The sequence below is a fragment of the Rhinatrema bivittatum genome, chromosome 2, assembly GCF_901001135.1.
Source record: "Rhinatrema bivittatum chromosome 2, aRhiBiv1.1, whole genome shotgun sequence".
NCBI lineage: Eukaryota > Metazoa > Chordata > Amphibia > Gymnophiona > Rhinatrematidae > Rhinatrema > Rhinatrema bivittatum.
In genome coordinates, this window is record NC_042616.1 from 403,691,729 (window position 1) to 403,715,322 (window position 23,594).

Consider the following 23,594-nt stretch of genomic DNA (forward strand, 5'->3'; position numbering starts at 1 on the left):
ATAGGAGCAATCACAGCCCCAGTCTCTCCTTCTCTCTCTCTCTCTCTCTGTTAGTCTCCGCCTAGTCTTCTCTTGTCTCTAACACGCTCAGTTTTTTCTTCTTTAATATGTGCCTTTGTGGAATAAAACAGCTGTGAAGAAAGAAAGGGGAAAAAAACCCCTAAACGTGATTGAAAGAGCAGCAGCAGTACGAGGAGCAGCAGCAGCAGCAGCACGGGCGAGCGTGCGCACACACACCGCCAGCGCCAGGCAGGCAGCCTGAGGAAGCGGAGGCATTCAGCAACCCCAGAGCAAGGCACCAGAGCCTCTTCCCTCCACCTCCTGTCCCCAGCCGAGGAGGAGACGCAGCGGAAGGAGGTATTTCTCTCTTTTCTCTGTTGCGTTGATTATTATTTTTTTTTTTTGGAGGGGTGGCGATTTTGCAAATAGATGAACGGCCAGTCTCTCTCTCTCTCTCTCTCTCTCTTTTTCTTTTCATCTTTTGCCAATTTCAAGGCAGGTGATGTGCAGGGAGGGAAGGAGAGGCTGACAGCAGCCCCTTGCATCTCTCCCTGGCGCGGGTGGCGGCGAATTCTGTCCCCTTTTTGTTGTCTTTTCTCCCGGGGAGATCCACCTCTGCTGGTGCACGGAGTGTGGAGGGGGGGGGGGGGGGGAGGGGGAATGGGAGAGAGACGGACAGATGGAGGAAAACGAACTCGGAAGGAATGGGACGTGGAAGGGGGTGTGTTGGGGGAGGGGGAGAGAGCCCTCTTGGCTGCAGGAGGTCTCTGTGCATACGAGGGCTGCAGGAGGAGGCTGGATGGACGGCGTTCGAGCCTCTGCTCGCGTTCTGCAGCTGCAGCTGGGAAGGAGCAGCAGGGTCCGGCGCCCAGCCTGAGGCAGGCAGGGGGGGCTCGATTTTGGAAGCTTGTTTCTCGGGACCCCACTAGCCAGCCAGATTAATAGACGCAATTTTACGACCAGCCTAGAGCTGCCGGGGAGGGGGCCATGCCCGGTATGGGAAGAAGGGTTCGCTTAAGGCTTCCATTGTCAGTCATTCCCTGAATGAACTTTGATGGGACTCGGGGTCCCCTCCCTCCCCCCCCCCCCCCTCCTCGTCTTCCGCAAACCTCAGAACCGTGCAGAAGGAAATGCAAAACGAATGGGTGTCTCTTTGTAGTTCTGGGGACTGATAGGGCTGCTGCTACGAGGATGGAGGAGAAGAACAGGGAAAGTGGTGGTGGTGGGTGGGTGGGTGGCAATGAAGCATGATGGGTGTCCGGGCACAGAGATTAGTCATGTCTCCTGTTTAATGGGGGGCTGGGGTACATGCGTATCCGTTGTCATGTATGCAACTCTGTCCCAGCGCTGGGGCGCTTCTTCTATGTCTGTGCATGCATCTGGAGGATATGTGTACCTCTGTGCATGGGAGTGAATGTGTCTGTGTGCACAGCATATGTGTGCCACTGTGTTTGTGTCCCTATGGCTGTGTAGGTCTGTCCATCTGTACCTGCAGTCGTGTGTGTGTGTGTGTCTCTGGGCATGTCTGTCGCTGGGCGTGCGTGCCAGCCTGCCTCTGTTCATGTGCTAAAAGGCATGCATGTCTACTTGCCCCTTTCCTTTCCTGCACCAGTCAGTCAAACGTGGTCACATTTTCTATGGTGCACTTTCCTGGTCCTGGAGGTGGAATCCATAGTAGAAGCCTCTGTGGCAAGCAGCTGAATGATTCAGTGGCACCCCGGGATGGGGGAGTTAGGAGTTCAATGCATTTCTGAGTCATGTAACTCCCGGGACAGGAAGAATGAACGCTGCCATGATGCACATTTAAAGACTCCTCACAGCAATCATACCTGCAGGTTGCTGATTTACTCGGAAGATATTTAAATGTTTTGGAAACATTAGGGAGCCATAACGAGAAAATGAAATTGGCAGACTGTGAAATCAGGCATGAGTCTGATGTTAAATTCAATGAAACGTATCATACGATACGAAAACCTGGACCATATTGTAGTTCTGTATACAAGGGGATACAGAGCCTGGCTACCAGTGGTAGCGCATGTAAAGCTACGGTAGGGTGCAGCTGCACCAGTGGAAATAAATTAAGAGACAAGAGATGAAGAAAGGTAACAGAGCAGGATGCTGGGGGTTAGATAGAGGAGTCCAGGGAGGGAGGGGACAATGGAGGAAGAAGGGTGGAGATGAGGGAAGGGGGCAGAAGGCAAATGGAGGGGAAACAGAGCTTGTTGCACCACCTGTCGCTGCTGCTGACACCATGTACTGTATATTAAGAGATGTATTGTACAACCGGAAATCATATTGCTGTGCTATATACAGTGCTGTAGGAGCTCTGGCACCATATCCAAGGGCACTTAGTATTAACTTAGTATTAAATTACAGTGCCATGTAGGGATATAGATTACAGTGACATCTACAATACATTCTGCAACTTGGCACCATAGTACAGTGCCCTGTACAACAATATATAGAACTCAGCACCATATTACAGGGGCATATATAACAGAAAATAGAGCCTAGTACCATGTCACACTGCCTTATAGCAGGAGGCATGCAACCTGGTACATATTACAGAGCCCCCTACCATGAAGTATACAGTTTGGCACCATCTTACCAGGCCAGGCTATAGGATCTGGCTTCACTTCACAGTGTAAAAGGATATAACGTCTGGCATCATGTTACAGTTTTTTGTGCCATGGAATATGGCTAGAGCTTCACATTAGTATACCTTGCAATGGGGATGCCTGATTGCTCAATGGCAGTGTTATGCAAATATGCACTGCCACACAGAAGGCAAGGGGTTCAATTCCTGGCTCAGATTTTCCATGCCTTGGGTCAGCCAGGGTTGGGGATGCTGCAGAGGCAGTGTTCACAGCCCTTTGGGGTGGGGGAGAAAGTCATAGTTGTTATGCAATGGTGATGTCTGGTGGATGGATTCAGGACCCACGGTGGCAGTTCTGGACGTGGTCCCTGGCTGAGGGCCATCACACTACATTGAATGGATTAAGCAAGCTGGGAGGAGATATAAAATGGAGCGGGAGGAGGAATCCCTGGGTAGTTTTGAATGAAGGCTTAGTTCTGATTTGTGCCAGGTCAAACAGGGAAAAAAACAAAAAACAACAACAAGCATACAATGGTGGCACTCTGTCATGGCTGCACACAACATGGAATACTCAGTCTGGCATTACAGCGCACTGCCAAATGCCACAGGACAAAACGTCTGACAGCATCTTAGAGAGCTATGCACTGTGAAATACGGAGTCTGGTGCCTGGTTAGATTGCCCTGTACAGAGGGATATAGGAGCTGGCAAGGTGTGGAAAAATGAACAGGTAGCACAGGGTGACGCAATGCTGGGGAAGGCTTATAAACTCATGATGCACGGTAATCCTGTTCTGTGTTGTTATGCAGATTATCCCGCAGCCATAGAACCGTATAGGGAAAAGCACAGTATGGTGCGACATAATCTTATAGTATAATGAAGTAAGCAGAGGCTTGGGACGCACATGCTTCTTTTCTTTAAAACCCATTATCTGGCTCATTTCCAGAACAGGGATTTTTAAACAAATCAGGCAAAAAAAAAAAAAAGGACTTAATCTAGGAGATCCATATGCAGATACAGCTGGTTAAGTAAGATAGCTGGATAAGACGTATCTGGCGGTTAGCTGGGATATTCAGTGGTGGGGGGGCTCTGCTGCCGAATATACCCTCATATGTTTAAAATTAGCCAGATAAGTTTGAATATCACTACTTCCCCAGCTAATTTAGCTGAATAAGTAGCTCCCCCCACATACGCCTCTGGAACACCTCTTTTTTTTTATCTGGCTAGATTTTAGCAAGATAATGATTTATCTGGGTAAAATGTAGCTGGTAAGAGGCTGAAAATACCAAAACTTGCCATTGAGATGGATAGCTTTTGAATATCTACTTCTAGATCTTTAATTTTAAGGTTCAGCCCAGGTGACAGTGAAATATGATTCTTTGAGACTGGTTTCACATCAGTAGTGGCTCCACTGGCATGCTAGCAGCAAACGCAGCAGTAAGATGACCGAGGTTACAGCATGGCAATAGCATCTTGGTATGGTGACATTTATAAATTATATCCTCCCAGGACTGTAACAACCAAACCCATTGGCTCAGGCCCATTCATCTGCTGCACGGTGTCATGGAAGATGGTGACAGGTAAAGACCAATTGGGCCCATCCAGTCTTCCCAGTCCATAAGGTTAAAGATATACTCCAGCTGTCAGCTGTGGGAACCTGACCACTTGTGGGATATCGCTCCTTTCCTAGGTCACTTCTTACTGTCTCTCTGTTTGGTTTCTCTGCTGCCTTGGTAAGATGAGCATACAAGTTTCTATACTTAATGCAGCAATCAGTCCCTCAAACTCTCACGTCTTACCAGCAACCTTTGCAGTAATCTAAACTAATTGCCACCAAAACTAGTCGGATTGCCCACAGACTAGCAAGGCTGTTGCCCTACATCCCTTCTGGTTTTGCTGGGTGGTCCCCGGCCGACACCAAGCAGCCAGCTTTGACCCAATTGGTTTCTGGCAAGCTGTAGCCCACTAGTACCACCCTGGATATCCCTTGGCCTGCAGTTTCACTGGTCTGTGCTTCATTTATCTGAGTCCTGTTTTCTCCTTAACACCTCTCCCCCTTGCCACTGCTCTTGAGGGCAGGGCTGACCCTGGCAGGAGGGGGTGCAGGGTGAATCGATTTCTAACTGTAGCACCTAAAAGATATGAGCTAGTGCTGTGGCTTCAGAGCACCTCTAAGGACACATGGGTCCCTCCTTATCCAAGATAGAAGCGGCAGATTTGGTTCAACAAAGGAGGATTAATAGGATTGTGTTTTTGCAGCTGTAGCTCTTTGTAAAGCACTGCACAGGTTCCCTGGTCCCTGCTGGCAGGTTGATCACAGAGCATGGCACACAGAAGAGTTGGACCCTCTAGAGTGGCTTTTTCTGCAGGCGTCTATATTGAAAAACCCTCTTCAATGCAATGGGATCTGAATGTCCTACATGGCACTCTTTCTTTTTGGACCTAAAGGAGCATGTAGTGGGTCCTCAAGGATGTTTGTTGCTGTTGGGTGGCAAACTGCCCTCCAGCCTGTGCTTGCTCACGCCTTGTCGGAGTCTGTTGCATAAACCGCATATTGCAGTGCTGCTGTATGGGCTATGGGGGCCACTTTTCAAAAGGATCCAGCTGGGTACCTTTCGAGTTAGTTGACGAGATCCTCCGGGGTGAAAACGTGCACCCGACGTGGTGGCTAAAAATCGGCCCCTGCTTGCACAGTGCACACCACTTCTTTTAGCCGGATTAAAAAGAAGCGTTCCCGGGAAAGGGTGACTGTACTAACGAGCGTACAATTGAATTCTCAAAAGGTGTGCATTCCTTTTTTTTTTTTTTTTGCCCCTTGTGCTAAGTGAATTCTCAAAGAGAAACTACCTGGGTACTTCCTCTCTGAAAATTTCACTGACAGCTGCACGGCTGCAGTGGCCCTAGTGTGCGTTGCAGTGCGGGCTCACTGAAGATTGCCTTTTATAGGATTTTCTTTCTTGCAAGGTCCAGAAGTTTCCTTTAGATGGGACTCATTCCTCGTCAGCCTCTGGCAAACGTAGTGCAGGGTTCTGATGCAGTGGAGGATTCGTCTCACCACCATGGGAAGCGGGGCACAGTTTAGTGTCATAGACCACTAGAATGCAACATGCACGATAGGGTGTGTGTGAGGTTGGGGGGGGGGGGGGGGAGGCAGTGCTCCCCGAGGTTACATCTACTAGCTTCCTTTTTTAAAGGGGTAGGCTCTCATAGAAACATAGAAATAACGGCAGAAAAGGACCAATGGTCCATCCAGTCTGCCCAGCAAGCTTCCCATGGTAGGATGTGCCATGCTGTGCAGGTTACACTGATGTATCAGTCAGCTTTGCTTGATGTGCTTTGCTTATGGACTTGGCCATAGAAGCAGTCCTGTGTTTTTCCTTAATGTCTGAGCATTAGTACCCCAGACTGTAAAAAAGTGTTGGTTGTCTCTGAATCCAAATTCCTCTTTCCTTTCAGCCCCATTCCAATCCTTCGAAGCAGAGACCGTCGGCCCCTGTGACATAGTGAGGGCAAAGGCGATTGGCACCATTTTGAGTACTGGCATCCAACGGCCGGAGTGCAGGAGGTCGTTCCCGGTCCTCCACTGGACTTTTGGCACTCGGACCGTTGGCTGCCAGTAATCAAAATGGCGCCGATAGCCTTTAGCCATACTATGTCACAGGGGCTACCGGTGCCATTGGTCAGCCCCTGTCACATGGTAGGAGCACAAGATGGCGCTGATGGCCATGTGACAGGAGCTGACCAATGGCATGGGTAGCCCCTGTGACATAGTAGGTCAAAGGCTATCAGCGCCATTTTGAAACCAGCACTGAGGGTGTGAGTGCAGGGGATGGCTCCCGGACCCCCCCGCTGGACCACCAGGGAGTTTTGGTAAGTCTTGGGGGGTCAGGAGGGTGGGGGGTTGTACTTAATTTAATTTTAGCGGGGGAACGAATAGAAATGGACGTATTAACGAATCGGGGCACCATACGGCCGAATGCAACGTATCTGCTCCCCGACGAATCCGAATCCCGAATGCAACGTATGGCGTCCCTCTGCACATCCCTACTATGCAGCCCAGCATTTTTCTGGCTTTAGTTATCGCCTTGTCACATTGCTTCGCCATCTTCAGATCCCCAGACACTATCACTCCAAAGTCCCTCTCTTGGACCATCCACATCGGTCTTTCACCCCCCTCTCAGTTCGGTTAATAAATTCCATGCTAAGGTTCTCCTTCAGTCTTCTTGTGGGAGAGTCAGATGTTAAGGCAGGTTTGCCATTTCTCTTAAATAAATAGGCAGCACTATGAAACTGCTTGCTATCCAGTTAAGTAGATATGTAAATTTATTTATGTATTTATTTAAAAACTTTTCTATACCGTCGCTAAGTTATATACCATCGCAACGGTTTACAAATAGGCACATAGACTAAGGTAAGTAAATGTAGGATATCGTACATTCTAACAGGTGCCAATAAAGTTCGGTTACAATTTCATAAATAAAATCATTATTTGAGTAATGTTGGTCAAGTCCAGGTATATTATTGAGTTACTATTTCTTTGAAATATTACTTCTTAAATGTAGGATTGAGTAAATTCATTCTCATCTGCATTACCCTGTACTTTCATTCTCTACCCTCCACACACTTTAGTGAAGGCTTTTTTAAAGAGCCATGTTTTTAGATTTTTCTTAAAAGTTTTGAGATTATTCTGTAATCTGAGTTCGGTGGGCATCGTGTTCCATAGTATGGGCCCAGCCAATGATAAAGCCCTTTCTCTCACTTGGGTTAATTTTGCTGACTTTACTGAAGGGATTGTTAGTAGTGCTTTGTTTGCTGAGCAGAGGTTTCTTTGTGGAACGTGTACTCGTAAGGCTGTGTTTAGCCAGTCTGCTTCTTTATCATATATTAGTTTGTGTATGGTGCATAAGGCTTTGTATTTTATCCTGTATTCGATGGGTAACCAATGTAAGTCTGCTAGAGTTTCGGTTATATGGTCCCTCCTCTTTTTTCCCGTTAGTATTCTGGCTGCAGTATTTTGAAGTATCTGGAGTGGTCTTATTGATGTGCTTGGGAGTCCTAGTAAGAGTGTGTTGCAGTAGTCAGTGCTAGAAAAGATAAGTGTTTGCAATACTGTTCTGAAGTGGGCAGGTGTGAGTAATGGTTTCAATCTTCTGAGGACCATAAGTTTTGTGTAGCCTTCTCTTACTTTTATAGATATGTGTTGCTTCAGGTTGATTTCTGGGTCCATTATTACTCCCAGATTCCTTACTTTTTCGGCTAGCTCAATTTTTTGTTTATTTCTTAGGGTTATCGGTGTTTGAATGATTTTAGTATGTTTTCTCTCAAGGTGAAGGAATTCAGTTTTGTCAATGTTGATAACCAGTTCCATCTGGTTTAGTAGTTGTTTAATTATGTCTAGGTACATGTTAGCTAGACTTAATGTTTTTTCAATTGTGTCGTCCATTTGGTAGAATTAATTGAATGTCATCTGCGTAAATGTAATGTATTATCCCTAGGCCTGCCAGCAGATGACATAAGGGTAGCATATATATGTTAAAGAGGATAGCAGACAGCGCTGAACTCTGAGGTACTCCTGTTTCAAGTTTAAATTTTTCTGATAATGTGTTTTTTATCTGGACTTGAAAGAACCTGTTGTTTAGGTAGGATCTGAACCAGTTTATTGTTTTGTCACATAATTCAATTTCTTCAAGTCTTTTTAGTAGTATTTTGTGGTTTACTGTATCAAAGGCTGCAGATAAGTCGAGCATTATAAGGATGTAATGTTTACTGTTATCAAAACCTCTTAGTATGTTGTCTGTTAGTGAGAGAAGTAATGTCTCAGTGCTGTAGTGTTTTCGGAAGCCGTGTTGTGAAGGGTACAGTATGTTATTATTGTCTAGGTGTTCAGCTAGCTGTTTCTGTACTGTTTTCTCTATTAATTTAGCTAATAATGGGAGGTTAGAGACTGGGCGGTAGTTAATGAGGATTAATGGGTCACTGTTTTTCTTTTTGATGATTGGCTTAATGATTGCCCCTTTTAGTGTATCTGGCATTAATCCTTCAGTTAGGGATAGGTTTATGATATTAGTTAGTGTTGGGGTTACTACATTGGTAATCTTTTTTATCTCAGTTGTTGGTATTGGTATTAAATGAGCAGCATAGGTTGTAAGTAGTAGAATGTATGTACCTTCAAGCTACTCAGCTTGCTGGGTTTTAGAGCTTGTCTGCTTTGATTCACCTTGAGACATTGAGCCTTCAGGTTTTGCCATGTTCTCAGCATGGTTTACAATTTTTGCAACTCTTTCAGTACAAATATGTGATTTATGCAGCACAATCTGATGTGGTGTGATATATCATTGTGTGTTCCCTTCCAGATGTGGTGATAAAATCTGTGCCACACTGATCTGTGCCACAGCGCTGGTAAACCATTTATTGCTCATGTTCAGCTTGTTTCATGCAGAATAAAAAAAAATGTTTGAAAACAGGATTTGCAAAAATAGAGGTATTCATAAAGTCATAGTTTATTGTTTATTGTTTTACCATCAAGACACAGAGCAGTAGGTACATTACAAGAAATGATTACTGCACTACTACTACACCTAATATTATTTGCCTGGAGACAGCAGAAAACAAAAAACTCACATTTTGAGAAAATTGCACAAAAAATGGGTACACTTTATCTAAACTTAGTAATAGGTCATTCAATACCATTCAGAAATATAACAGTAAATAAGATATTATAATTCTACATAATGGAGTCTGGTTTTATGAAGCCATTTTCAAAATGGGCATCTGCTTAGCCAACCCCCGATTCTCCTGAACAACTGCCCTCAAAAGTTGTGTCTTGTGTGACAGTTTTTTTGGCATTAGGCTGATCCCTAGGCACAAGGCTACCATCTTTTGGCTTATCTAATTGGTTTCTTTTGGGAAAGCCTATGTATAGCTTCTTCCCTCTTTTCCACTGGGAACTCTCTGTCCCTCACTTATGACCTGCTTTCATCAACAGGGACTAATCCACACACCCAGGGGACTTCCCATGACCCGCTCTCATCATCAGAGACCTAATCCACACACCCACAGCTCTTCCCATGGCCCGCTCTCATCGCCAAGGACTAATCCACACACCCACCACTCTTTGCCCTGGGCCTGCTGCCTCTGCCCCTTCCCCAGTTCCACATTCCCAGAGCTATTCTACGGCTCTTGTCTTTGCACTGTTGAGCCTGTGTTAACCACCCCCCTACAACCCTCCCAACTCCACTCTCTAGTTGCCCATTCCCAAAGTCCCCGGGAAAACTGGTCCCTCACCATAGTGCTTTCAATACCTCATGCCTTTCCCAAGTGCTACAATGTCTGCTCTTGCTGCTCGGTGCTTAACTCCTGCATGCCTGCACAATTAGACTCTGGAATTTGTTGCCGGAGGATGTGGTTAGTGCAGTTAATATAGCTGTGTTTAAAAAAGGATTGGATAAGTTCTTGGAGGAGAAGTCCATTACCTGCTATTAAGTTCACTTAGAGAATAGCCACTGCCATTAGCAATGGTTACATGGGATAGACTTAGTTTTGGGTATTTGCCAGGTTCTTATGGCCTGGATTGGCCACTGTTGGAAACAGGATGCTGGGCTTGATGGACCCTTGGTCTGACTTAGTATGGCATTTTCTTATGTTCTTATTCCAGGAGTTAAGCACCTACTTCCTGTGATGGTTCCTGAGTTGCTGCATGAATGAGCCAAAATGGTCTGTGTGGAAGGGACAATTGTCAGCTGAAGGTTCCAAGCATTGGGGCTTGCGGTGTTCATCTGTACAAATCACCTTTTTAACATTTTTCAAAAAAAAAAATCTGAAATGCACCATTTCCACGTAGGGTGTCGTTATGTGTCCCAGGAGCCATCCCGCTCCTTCAGCCAAAAGCCACAAAGCGCTCTTCCCCCTGCAGTAGCAATTCTCAATGTCACAATAGATCTCCCCTTGTCCAAGATATGTAATTTAAGAAACCAAAAAAGTTACTGGGCATAGCTGTTTCCAGTTGGAGCGTTGCTCGGTTGGATTGCTAGGTCAGTGCGTCTTTGTGAAAGTGCCCATCCCACGGCTCAGGCCCGATGATCCACTCAGTGAGCTCTGCTGAATGCCATGGTCACATCAGGTGAACGTTATGGGGATTTCTTAAATTGTATTGCTGCTTTTTAGATTCCTCTGTTATAGTAGTTCTCAGTTTGTTGATCAGGGACAAACTAGGTCAGAGAAGCTTGAAGTGAATCTGAAGATGAAACAGAATAGGAAATTCAGGAGTAGGCAGCGACAGAGCTTTCTGTTTGTATCTGATTTTTGACCTTTCCGCTGGTCATTACTTCTAGCTAGCACATCATTTATAAACATAAGGAGCAGCAGTTTTATAATCTTCACAGCACACTGACACTTTGGTATGCCATTAAGCTGTATGTTTCTTGGATCAGTAGGAGGTCTGCCTCTTGTTCTTGGTGACGGAAGGACGCTGGATTGTTCAGGACAGTGACACAAAGCTGAAACTTTCTGTTTATTAGGGGTTTGCTGACATTTTAAAATGGCACGAAAATATCAACGATATTTCCTGTTTCATGTTGGGTCCTCGCCTACCCGAACTGACGCAAAAAAAAAAATATTATTTTTGTTGTTTCAGTGCATGCTAAAATATGGCACACAGGACTGAATTACTGTGTATCAGGATCATCAGGAGGAAATAATCTGACAGCAAAGGGATGGGGATGTTTGTGAGGGGATTAGGTGAGGCATGTGGGAGAGTCTATTATGCGTAGGGCTAGATGGAATTGCATGTGGGGGAACATGTATGTTTGTGTATGTGGAGTGTGCATGATGGGCGTGTGGGTGGGGGAGGTGGGTGTCAGAATGTGTGTGTGTGTGTGTGTGACTTTGAGTGTGAGGGCTTTGAAAGTGCCTTTTGGTGCCATCCTTCAACAGCTGCTTCAGTTATTTTCCCTGCCTCTGCCTCTGCTGGTGTTGCTCTGTGCCCCAGTGCTGGAAGAAGGTTGGGGGGGGGGGGGGGGAGACACATTTGGAATGGAGCGCTGCTCAGTATTCTAACAGTCTGGACAGCTTCTAACAATTTCCCATAGAAAGCAAGGGCGATTATTTTGGATGCTCGGTTCCCTGAAAATAAATACTGACTTGATGTTTCTGGCTTTCAAACGTATCCGAGATATTCACATTTTCTTCCTGTGCGCCAAACCTGATGCATTTCCCCTCCCTTACTGTGCCTTCGGACAGACAGACAGACAGACGGCCATTGATCCTTTTTACATAAGCCTTGCCAGCATTCCATGTTGGAAAGCATAAAAAGAGCAGAACCTGTAACACATGGGGAAAGTTGGTTAGCTGAACATTTTCTTTTTCTTCATTGATTTTGAGGGCAGAGTAGCGTCATTAGGGAAGAATAGTTAAAAAAAAGGTTTCCTATGCTTGCTGGAGATTTTTCAGCACCAACCATAAAACTGCTGTGGGCGGCAGAGGTTCTAACCAGGAACGCCTTGGCCTCTATTTCAACACTGGAAATCTCAGAAGGGGGGGAGGGGGTAATTTGGTGAACAAAAGAAAGAAATATCTTAATACCCCCCCCCCCATTGAAATAATTGAGCCAGAGAATATTTAAGCGGGGAGACAGTTTACAAAACAGTAACTGTGTTTAATCTTTTCTGATAACCTAGGAGGCAATCTCCCTTCTAAAGAGGGAGAAGTGAGGAGTCTGCCTTGTGACCACCTCCCCTTTATCATGCTGCAGAGCCATTGCCAGGCAATTTGGCATCTAGGGCCAAGTGAAAATGTGCACCCTCACCCTGGGCACAACACATGACACTATGAGCTGGGAGGCTCAGTTAAATGTTTTGGGGATTTTTTAAAATTTAAAACACAACACTATTATTTATAACACATACGTAGACACAAGTGTGACCCTGGTCCCAAAAACATGACCCTTTACCTCTATCCAACTGCCTGGTAATCCCTAGCTTGTTAAGCAGTAGGAGCTGAAAAGGAAGTGTATGCCTTTAAGCCATGATGATGTAATGCCTTTTCTTTTTTTTTTTTGCTTCTATTGAATTATATGATTTTTGATTATATTAAGCTAACAAGGTTCACTCCTCCACTACCAGGCACATTGTGATGCACCACAAAAGCCTGCCAAAAATACTCAGAACCTTTACAGCAAACCTGCCATGCCATAACAGCACTAACACTCAGGACTCGCACAGCGACAACCGGTGACTCCTATTAGTTAAAGTCCTTTGCACAGCCGGCTCTTCTCCCCACACACATAGGGCTGGCCCACTTGTCCAGTTTCTAAACTTTTCACTGCTTAGTCTCTCACTAGATTTCTCCGTTTGCCACAAGTCCAACCCGTCGTATCAGCTGTACTTCACAGCTGGTTAGCTTTCTAACCCAGCCTCTTTTTATGACCATGTCAGCACTTCCCCCACCTCCTGTAGCACACTGCCCGGCCCGGTTATGGTGCATGGTGCTTGTAGGTAGTATGAAAGAGCAAACTTTCTCTCCAGCTCCTTTCCCCACCCAGTCACCTCTTTGCAAACATACCTGGGAACCTAAGTTGTAGTCACCATGAGCGGAAGGGGATATGTGCATCAACATTGTTTTTTTTATTTAAATTCTGCCTTTCGTGACATCACAAAGCGGATTTCATTCAGGTACTTGAGGTATTTCCCTATCCCCAGAGGGCTTACAATCTAAGGGCCTTATTTACAAAAGCTTTTCTCTCATTCTGTGTCTATGGGAAAAACACTTAGTAAGTGAGGCCCTAAGTTTGTACCTGAGGCGATGGAGTGTGAAGTAACTTGCCCATGGTCAAATGGAGTGTCAGCAGGAAATGAACCCTGGCTTCCATGGTTTACAGCCTGCTGCTTTAATCACTATGCTACTCTTTCACTCCCTACCCCACACACTCACAGACATACATTCTCTCTCTGTCACCCCCTCCTCAACCATGGATGACCCCAGTATTCACCCTCTATCTCTAAGGCCTTCTCCGGCCTCAGGACTGACCCCAGCACTCTCCCCTTCTCTAGCCATAGGCAGGCACACAAAGCTTGTGCCAGGAATTTAACTCAGCAGAAAACAGCTCTCTCCTTCCTGCTCTGTAACCCTTTTTCTACCCGGCAGCCTGCAGAGGAGGGCTGTGTGAGGCAGACAGAGGAGCAGACAGAGCAAAGAAGACAAGAGCTAATCTGCCCTCCAAATCCACACCTCTCATCCTGTTGGTTTTCTCCCTTTTTGGTTGCAGAAGCAGCAGCAGCCTCACAGCACCCTTCAGACTGGCCATATGTAGCTACAGTTCTCTGTGATGCATGAACAGAATTCATCCTGAATGGAGACCGTTGTCTCCAGCACAAGAACGTAATCTGCCAGTCTTGTCATAACAAGTAACACGGTACATGAAAAGAAATCTCGTCATATTCGTTTTCATTATTAGCACCCCAGCAAATAGGATGCAGTAAGCGCAAGTCCTTTCCCTAGTCCACTGTGACCCACATAAACCAGGTTTCTTCTCTTAGTCTTTTGTTGAGTTGGCCTTGGCAGTGCTCCGGACCAAAGCAACGACTGCATCCCCTTTGGAAATACATACCCAAGCTGCAGCGGAGTTTGTTGACCCTGGATCGGCCTCCTTGGCTATCTTCGGACCCCCAGATGGGATAGTCGTGAAAGAATATCAATCCTCCGCTGGGAAGGATTGTACAAGAAGAGCAACGGAGACTTCATAATATCTACCAATCAATGCTCTTCTGTTAGGGTAATCTGGGATATGCTGCTAGTGAGCACTGGCTCGATGTGGAGATAACACAGACATGTTGGGTGCCTCTGGAATACAGATCTGGTTGCGTTCTTTCCTTTTTCTAGCGTTTCCTCTGCCTCTTCTTTCTTGTGGGGTACGTCTGGGTTCTATGTCCATAATTTGTCTCTCCATACACAAAGAGATAATGTAATACTTCAGTTCTGGAAATGTGTTCTACCTCCTGCAGAAACTGATTAAGCAGAATTGAAATATAGACTATGACAACAGAGAAGGACTGTAAGACCCCCCCCCCCTCTAGACTGCCCAGTTTACTTCCTCGTGCATTGTATTCTGTACCTGGGGGAAAAAAAGCAGAATAAATCCTGCCCTCTTCCAAAATCCAAGAGATCCCCACTCCATTTATAATTCTTTGCCTCAAAAACAACTCTGACTCCAGCAGACCTTTGAAAGGCACACAGCCTTTCATCATAGCCATCCCAGCATAGTACAGCTAAACCAAACAAGATGATGGTCTTACACTCCGGGGCCTTTCTCGGCAAATGAAAAAAAAGTTTGCTTCTGCAAAATCCTTCAAGAAGGAGCGTCTGGGTAACGTGCCATGCCGAAAGTATTTTGCTATTAGAGAAGGTTCAGAACTCTACTGGAGCTTCTGGCAGGGCCTGACCAAAGTCCCGAGGGAAGCACTGTGACTCCAACATACTACTGAACAAAGCAAGCTGGGCGGATGACATAGCAATGGCAACATATGGGAATTCTTTGGCTACTGCTCTGCCATCATGACCATCATTGACATTTTCTAGATCCCATGTTTCAAATAAGTTTCCTCACACAAGGAAAGTTTTGGTCTTTCATGCTTATTTATCCAGGGTAATAGTTAGAGAGCCTTGAGGCAGAATAAACATTGCAGTTGCCGCTGGAGACTAGCATTTTGTTGGTACTAATGCTATATCCGCATAGCAAAAGATTGTAGAAGTCGTCTCCTATATTTACTGACCTTTGAAAAGTGTACCATTGACTTTCTTTTAACCCCCCCGGGCTGGTAAATGGTGTAGTTGAGAAGTGTTGTGGATGAATTAGCTCTGGTTTGTTCACAGAATGTGTATGTTTGCTGTGCTGTTTGCCAGCGGGCCGTCACAGGCGCTTGCTATTGAAAAACATAGCAAAGGTTGTGTTATCTGTTGATGCTTTAAAAAAAAAAAAAAAAAAAAAAGCTATCAACCCTGCTGTCTCCACATGGGCAATGTTGTCCGAAAACTTACAGGGAATCTTCCAGTGCTGTTGAGCTGACAATGACAGTGCAGCAGTACTGCACAAATAAGGATGAAGTAGTGCTGGGCTGACACGAATGAGAAGAAAAAAAACATCTTCCTGTCCCGATTCCTACGTTTGTCCTCCTTCTGTTCCAGTCCTCTCGTATTTTGCTCGTCCTGACTATAGCCAATTGCTACCTCGTCTTCTAGCATGCCTTCTGTAATCTGTACTATAACTACTTTTTCTTTTTTAAGCTTGCTTTATTAAAGGTTTACCAAAGATAACCTCTAAGAAATTAAGGTCATTGGGAACGTAACACCCTCTCTGATTATTCTATTTGCCAATAAATAAAATATTCCCTGAATACAAAACATGCAGGTTCTTTTACCGGGATGGGGTTAGACAAGAAGCTTTTCAGATTCCTGCTCAACGCCCAACAGAATTCCCCACAATTTTCAGTTTACAGTCATCACTGATTTGGATTTTTTTTTCTATGAAGCTGCAGTACCTGCAAAATAGATTTTAGCACACCCGTCCAATAGCCTGTCACAGAAAAATATGCTCACAGTAAAAGAAAGCAATTTCAACTTAAAAATGCAATAAAAAGTCCAGATACGCACACACCTCCTCCAACCTGGTCATCTCTTTGGGCACGGGGGGCATACAGGGAGGGTTATAGATCATGCAAGGACCCAGGACCTCCAGGGGTTCCCACACAGGGGGAAAAGATCTACTTTTCAAGGCCCTTAGGGATTTTTTTCCTTCACACAGAGGCTCTTCCTCTGCACCAGTCCAGCAGAATCACAAAAATATCACACGAACTCCAAGGCTGTTGCTTAAAAATAACGTCCTTTACTGTATGTGATGGCAGGGAAATAAACAGTCCAAAACAGTTCCCAAATTGAGTCTTCCGTTTGAGCACTTCACAAAATCCACAAAATAGTAAAGCTGTTTGGACCAGTACCCTTCCTCCCCGGACTGTCCCAGTCCCTTTTTATTATCTTCTCTTTCTCTCACAATCGCTTGTATCTTTTGTCACTTCTTTTTCTCGGGGGAGATTCTGGCTGCTTTGTTTGGTCAAGCAGCAGGATGGGCATTTGGGAGAAATGAAATAGGAAATGACACAAAATTTCCTATTTTGTTTCGGATCGTTTTCAAAACAAAACGAGTAAAATTCTGACGAAATTTCATTGGGGTCTCATTTTGTTTTGAAACACCTTTTTGAAAAAAAATCACTGGTCAGGCCTAGACTGGAATGTGATGCCGGGATCTTGGCCTAGACCCTGGCCCCAGGTCCGGGAAATTTCCCGACAACCACCCCTATACTTACTAAATCCGATGCTGCATCCTGGCCCAGTCCCAATGCCTGGGCCTCAGCCTAGGCCAGGGCCTGAACCCAGGCATGAAACAGGCTGGGTCCCAAGGCCAAGGTCTAGCCTGAAGGCCAAAGCCCGGACTCATGCCCTATGTTATGGCCTGGCAGCTGAGGCTGGGTCCCAAGGCCAGGGAATAGCTTGGAGGCCAGGTCCCATGCCTGGGCCTCAGTCTAGGACAGGGCCCAGCCTAGGCCTGAAGCTGCAGCCCAGCCTGAAAGGCCAGGTCCTGATGCTGGGGCCTTGGCCTGAATCCAATGCCTGAGACTCAGCGTAGGCTAGAGACTGGACCCAGGTCCAACACTGCAAATGACTCAGAAGCTGATTCCTGACATCAGAACCTAGCCTGGAGGCCAAAGCCCAGATCCAGGCCCGATGTAACAGCCTGGACTGACACCGAGGCCTAGCCCAGAGGCCAGGTCCTGATGTCTTGCCTCAGCCTAGACCAGAGCCTGGCCCAGGACTGACGTCGCGATCCAGCCTGAAGGCCGGATGCTGACGCTGGGGCCAAGGCCTGGAGATAAGCCTGACATCAGGGCCTAGACGGGAGGCCAGGTCCCGACACCTGGGTCTTGGCCAAGGATCAGGCTCAGGCCCGAAGACCAGGCCTCAGAGCTCTTTTCTGCATCTTCTTTCTTCAGCTATTCTTCACCAACCGACGTTATCTGCTCAGATCATTGAGTCAGAGGGCAGCATTTTGATGTATGACAGTTGAATTAGCTGGGTCCAGGCCAAGGCTCTGGTGTCAATACCCGGCGGGCCACGGCAATGGCCCTGGGCCAATGCCCTGGTCTAAGCTGAGGCCCAGTTTTAGGGTCAGGCCTTCAAGCCTGGGCTTTACATAGGTCCTAGGCTGAAGTCACGGTGACCTACCCCAGCCTAGGCCTACACATGGCTGAGGCTTTAGGACCAACTGTCCCTGATGTCTGTTCCCAGGCTGAAGTCTCGTCTTTGCATAGGCTTAGACTGTGGTAGGTGGCGTGATCTAGGCTTAGGCCCCTACCCAAGGCCCGGTTTGGGCGGGGCTTAGGCCTCATCTGCAGATCCCCCTTGGACTGGGTAAGTTGAGGCCAGGGAGGATCCCGGCCCCAGCATTTTTCCGGGTGGGAGGGATGGGTGCGGGGCACAGGAAGCCCCATTTCTTTTTGGTTTTCCATTTTTGGAGAGGTTTCAATATTTATTTCATTTTTTTAAACTAAAGAAACAAAATGAACATTCCACGATATGAGATTTTTGAAAAAAAAAAACCCAACCCCAAAAACGAAACGAAAAACAAAATGAAAATTCCCCCCTTTCCTACCTCTAATTAGCAGCTCCTTTGGATCTTCATCTGGCAAACAATTTTTGAACTCCCAAAGGCCTATCCTCTCACAAATCTGTTTCTGAGGCAAACCTTTCCTTCTTGGACCACCAGATTTAAAGCTTCCCATAGCACTTTACTGCTTCTGGACTCCTGAATTTCTGCCTCTTCACCATCACATCTCTGTTAAGAGACAGCACATTCCTCCTGATCTTTTTCCTGTGAAGGGAAAAACCTCCAAATGTCATCCATAGGAGGGACACTCAGTCCCTCAATCCTTTGTGAAGTCTGACTCTCAAATTCTCCTCGTCTCCCCTTGCATCCACATAGATGCAGAGGTTTTATTAACTCCAGTGACCCCTGACCCTTCCCAATGGGGAGTGTCAATCTTCCTCCTACAACTACTTAATATTTCTACAGCACTACACAACACACGCAGCACTGTATATGCAGTTACCAGTTTGCAGTCATAGGTGGTTAGGTGTTACTGTCTCTCCTGGAATGAGCTGATCCACTTCGATCTGGTTGCCAGCGCAGCCACATTCAAAAGCGTTAGGACCAGTCGTTCGCCAAACTTTCTGCACCCAGGAATGCATGGCGCTGGCGTTCTCTAGAGGCTCCTTGCTCCCTGCAAATTTTATTGACTGCAAGAGCAGGATTTGCACTGACTGGCTCCCAAACACTGCTTCTCCTCGCTGCTCAGCAAACATGTCATGCTTTTCTTCTTGCCCCCTCCATCTATATTGTTGGCCATATGAACAGCCTGGGGGAGGGGAGAGGATCCTCTGGCACACAGACAGGTTTATGACACATCCAGTCACGGTAGGATGGCAGTTCTCTGGCTTCTGATAGGATGGTGGTGCTGTCCTGCTGCAATACTCTGTAGGGTGGCTGTAGCAGGCTGGGCTGCACCACATTAATCCTATGATTGCAGGGCTTCAGTAGCCAAAGGAAAGGCTCCATTCTGTTCGTATAGAAGTCAGCCGAATGAAATAAATCAGAATCCACAAGCATGAAACTTATTGATAAACAAAGGCAAACCCGGCACTACGGGGCTCCCAAGATTAATAGGGTTTTATAAAGCAGTTGAGGACAATGCATGAGGATTAATAAAAAGTATCGCCTGGCTATCTGTGGAAGAAGTGACCTGGAGGGGTCTCCCACCGCCACAGGAAAAACACTGCTGCTAGCTTCTACCAGAAAACCATGGTTTTTGTCATCAGTTTTTATGACTGCTGCTTTTTTTTTTTTTTTCTTCTTCAACAAATATCTGTTGCTATTGAGCTCAAAAAGCTTGATTTAGTTGTATTTGCTTACCAAGGGGATATGATTATATGAAATGCTGGCAGGTAAATGGAGAAGAAAAAAAATGCAGCTTGGAAAATCACTCTATTTCTTCCTGGTGTCTATTTCCCTGCAGATACGGCACAGGTTAACTTCCCAGGCACCACAGATGACTCAATATGCTTCAGCGGGCAAACAGCAAGGTCTTCAGCCTGCTTATTTCAAATATATATATATCAAACTGAACCACACAGTTTCAACAGAGCCCTCCCCTCCCTTCCTCCATTAGCCGTTAATGCTGTACTGCAAACCATGCCGCTGCAGACAATTTCACAAGGAGAGAAGGCAGCCTGTGGCTCAGATACTTCTTCCAGTCTTCACTTGTGCTCATTCATTAATGCCGCAGCTCCTGCAGAAACCTTCTTTAGTGGAACTTAACCTGGGCGTGCCGTACCATCTGCCCGGTATGGCCGAATTCCCCCTTTCCCAATAACCACATTATTCCATACTCAAATAAGCCTCTTCAGCTTCTTTATCTAGTGGATGAAACGGCCACAGCAGCTTGATTTAACATACATAAAATGCAAATGTAAAAGCAACATAATAATAAGCTTAACGGTGAGCTTTAACCCTTCACCTAAACCCCCCCTCCAGTGGCAAGGAGTGGGAATCATATCCAATGCAACTTGAATCTCCCCCAACTAATCCCTCAGCTAGTAAGATGGGTGCCCAGAAGCATCTGCTCCGTGAATGCTCCCGCCAAGGGCACGCGATGACAGCCACTCCGTGCTGTTTGCCTCTCCCCCTCACCTTTTACGGCCTTCCCCAGGCCACCCCCTACCATGGTCCGAGGAAACACTAGAATCTTGCCATTGATGATTGCCCAGGGGCCCCCTCTTAATCAGAACATGGGATGCTAAAGTGCCCATGGCCATAGGCACCCGCTATCCAATGGCACCTGAGCATAACTGTTTGATTAGTGCCCCCTTATTGTGCAGGCGAGGAGCTGCTGCTGTGACAACTCCCTCCCCTTCTACCCCCCCCCCTGCCTGCGGTCCTCGTTGCATCAGCCTATTGGGTGTTGTGGGTGAGGCTTCTTTGGTTACCTGGCACCCAAATGGTGCTGCCCAACCCCTTCCTGTCCATGTTCTATGTCCCCAGGGACCTCCCCTGTTGCCCGTCAAGGGATTGGCCCATTTTAGCCAAGACTCTTGCTCGTCCAGTCTTAGTACCCCCTTCTCCCCTCCAATCCTACCTACACTCCTGGATGGCAGCTCTGATTACGTGGCCCCTTCCCCCCTGCGGAGGCTGCGCCTTCTGCAGCTGCAGTTTTAACTCTTTCTGAATTGTATCACAAGTGGGGTTTGGGTATCCTATAGGGGCGGTATGGGGAAAAATTTAACTCTTAAAATATGACAAAGAAATCCTCAATGTAATTCAGGATCCAAAGTCTGATTTAAATCATAATCAGAGTGTCAGATTCAAACAAAGAAAAGAAAAGAATAAGTAATAAAGTGCTCAGCTTGGGATCTAGGATCTCCCATCATAAACTTGTGATCGGTTCAACTGCAGTTTGAAAACTAAGAACTTCAGCTCTCCCACCAGCATGAATCATTCTTTTGTCTGTCAAATGCTTTGCTGAGATATTGCAACTTAAAGAGGGCTTGGTGCAGCATGCAAAAAACCCCCCAAAATGGAAAGTCAGATCAGAGGAGACCCAAAAGCTGCCAGCAGCCCTTTAGATCAGGGGTGGGCAAAAATGTTTTAAACAGGGCCACATTACCGGTTCTTATCTGAATGGGGGGCTGGGTGAGTGGGGGGGGGGGGAGGGGGTTGACCCCTGGGAACTCCTTGAGGTGGAGGGTACAGCGGCAAGTATACTCCATGGCACAGTGAGAGAACCAAAACAGGACCCACAGTGGCAAGCAGACTCCATGAATGGTACAGTGAGAGAACCAAAACAGGACCCACAGTGGCAAGCAGCCTCCATGAATGGTACAGTGAGAGAACCAAAACAGGACCCACAGTGGCAAGCAGACTCCATGAATGGTACAGTGAGAGAACCAAAACAGGACCCACAGTGGCAAGCAGACTCCATGAATGGTACAGTGAGAGAACCAAAACAGGACCCACAGTGGCAAGCAGACTCCATGAATGGTACAGTGAGAGAACCAAAACAGGACCCACAGTGGCAAGCAGACTCCATGAATGGTACAGTGAGAGAACCAAAACAGGACCCACAGTGGCAAGCAGACTCCATGAATGGTACAGTGAGAGAACCTAAACAGGACCCACAGTGGCAAGCAGCCTCCATGAATGGTACAGTGAGAGAACCAAAACAGGACCCACAGTGGCAAGCAGACTCCATGAATGGTACAGTGAGAGAACCAAAACAGGACCCACAGTGGCAAGCAGCCTCCATGAATGGTACAGTGAGAGAACCAAAACAGGATCCACAGTGGCAAGCAGACTCCATGAATGGTACAGTGAGAGAACCAAAACAGGACCCACAGTGGCAAGCAGACTCCATGAATGGTACAGTGAGAGAACCAAAACAGGACCCACAGTGGCAAGCAGCCTCTATGAATGGTACAGTGAGAGAACCAAAACAGGACCCACAGTGGCAAGCAGACTCCATGAATGGTACAGTGAGAGAACCAAAACAGGACCCACAGTGGCAAGCAGACTCCATGAATGGTACAGTGAGAGAACCAAAACAGGACCCACAGTGGCAAGCAGACTCCATGAATGGTACAGTGAGAGAACCAAAACAGGACCCACAGTGGCAAGCAGACTCCATGAATGGTACAGTGAGAGAACCAAAACAGGACCCACAGTGGCAAGCAGCCTCTATGAATGGTACAGTGAGAGAACCAAAACAGGACCCACAGTGGCAAGCAGCCTCCATGAATGGTACAGTGAGAGAACCAAAACAGGACCCACAGTGGCAAGCAGACTCCATGAATGGTACAGTGAGAGAACCAAAACAGGACCCACAGTGGCAAGCAGACTCCATGAATGGTACAGTGAGAGAACCAAAACAGGATCCACAGTGGCAAAAAACAAACTAGTGTTAGCATGTCTCTCAGAGAAGTACAAATCAGCACAAGGGATCAGTCTCTGAACCAGCAATTTCACTGCAGTGGCAATATGTGCTCCCCACACCCCCCCACACCCCTCCAGTTAAGCCTGGGCCCCCTATCCCTCCCAAATGCCGTGGAGGAGAGGCCCTGTTGGGTAAGGTTTCCATTGGGAGGGGGGTGGGAGCCTTTCCATGCCCTGTGAAATCTAGTGCCCCCCATTGGGGGAAAGGAAGCCTGTCCGGCTGGCTCCTGCCCTGCTCCAGATAGCAATGAAAGAGACGCCGCTGCTGCCGGCGCACGTTGACGTCAGCAAAGGACCGTGATGTCACGCCGCTGTTGGTGACCACCATTTCGAGGTGTCGGTGGGCCGGAGATAAGGGGGCAGAAAGATTAGGAGAGCCAGAAAAGGCTTGCAATCGGGCTGGGTTTGGACCATGGGCTGTAATTTGCCCATCCCTATTTTAGATCCATAAAATCTATAGAAGAAAAAAAAAAAAAGAGAAGCTGAAATTGAGGGAAAACAACTGAAGAACATGTTCAAGCATGAAGAAAGTGGTGTTGGTTTTCTTTTTCTGGCAGCTGCTGAAGGTTCTGTGCTGAAATATTGGGTATTTTGACCAGAAACACTATTAAAGGAAAGGCTAAGGGATTACCTTGAATAGCAGATCCCAGGTTCTGAGGCGTCATGGCTTTACCAGAGGAAGATCACGTCAAACAAATCTGATCAATTTGTTTGGGTGACCAGAGAATTAAACCAAGGGAGAGTACTGGATGCGGGTATACGCAGATTTCAGTAAAGCTTTTGACACTGTTTCTGATAGAAGACTCATATAAATTGAGCAGCCTATGGGTGGGCCCCGAGGTGGTAAACTGTATTAAGATGTGGTTGAGTGATAGTCAGCAAAGAATAGTGATAAATGGAACTCATTCCAAGATACC

At 46.6% G+C, this 23,594-nt stretch overlaps 1 protein-coding gene across 1 annotated transcript in view; it reads left to right on the forward strand.

Moving 5' to 3' along the window:
* Nucleotides 1-242: 242 nt before the first annotated feature.
* ELFN2 (extracellular leucine rich repeat and fibronectin type III domain containing 2) overlaps nucleotides 243-23,594 on the forward strand; it is a 415,547-nt gene continuing 392,195 nt past the window's right edge. Inside the window, exon 1 of the mRNA XM_029590056.1 lies at nucleotides 243-357. The gene's annotated coding sequence lies outside the window, so the exon portion shown is untranslated. The remainder of the gene's footprint in view (nucleotides 358-23,594) is intronic.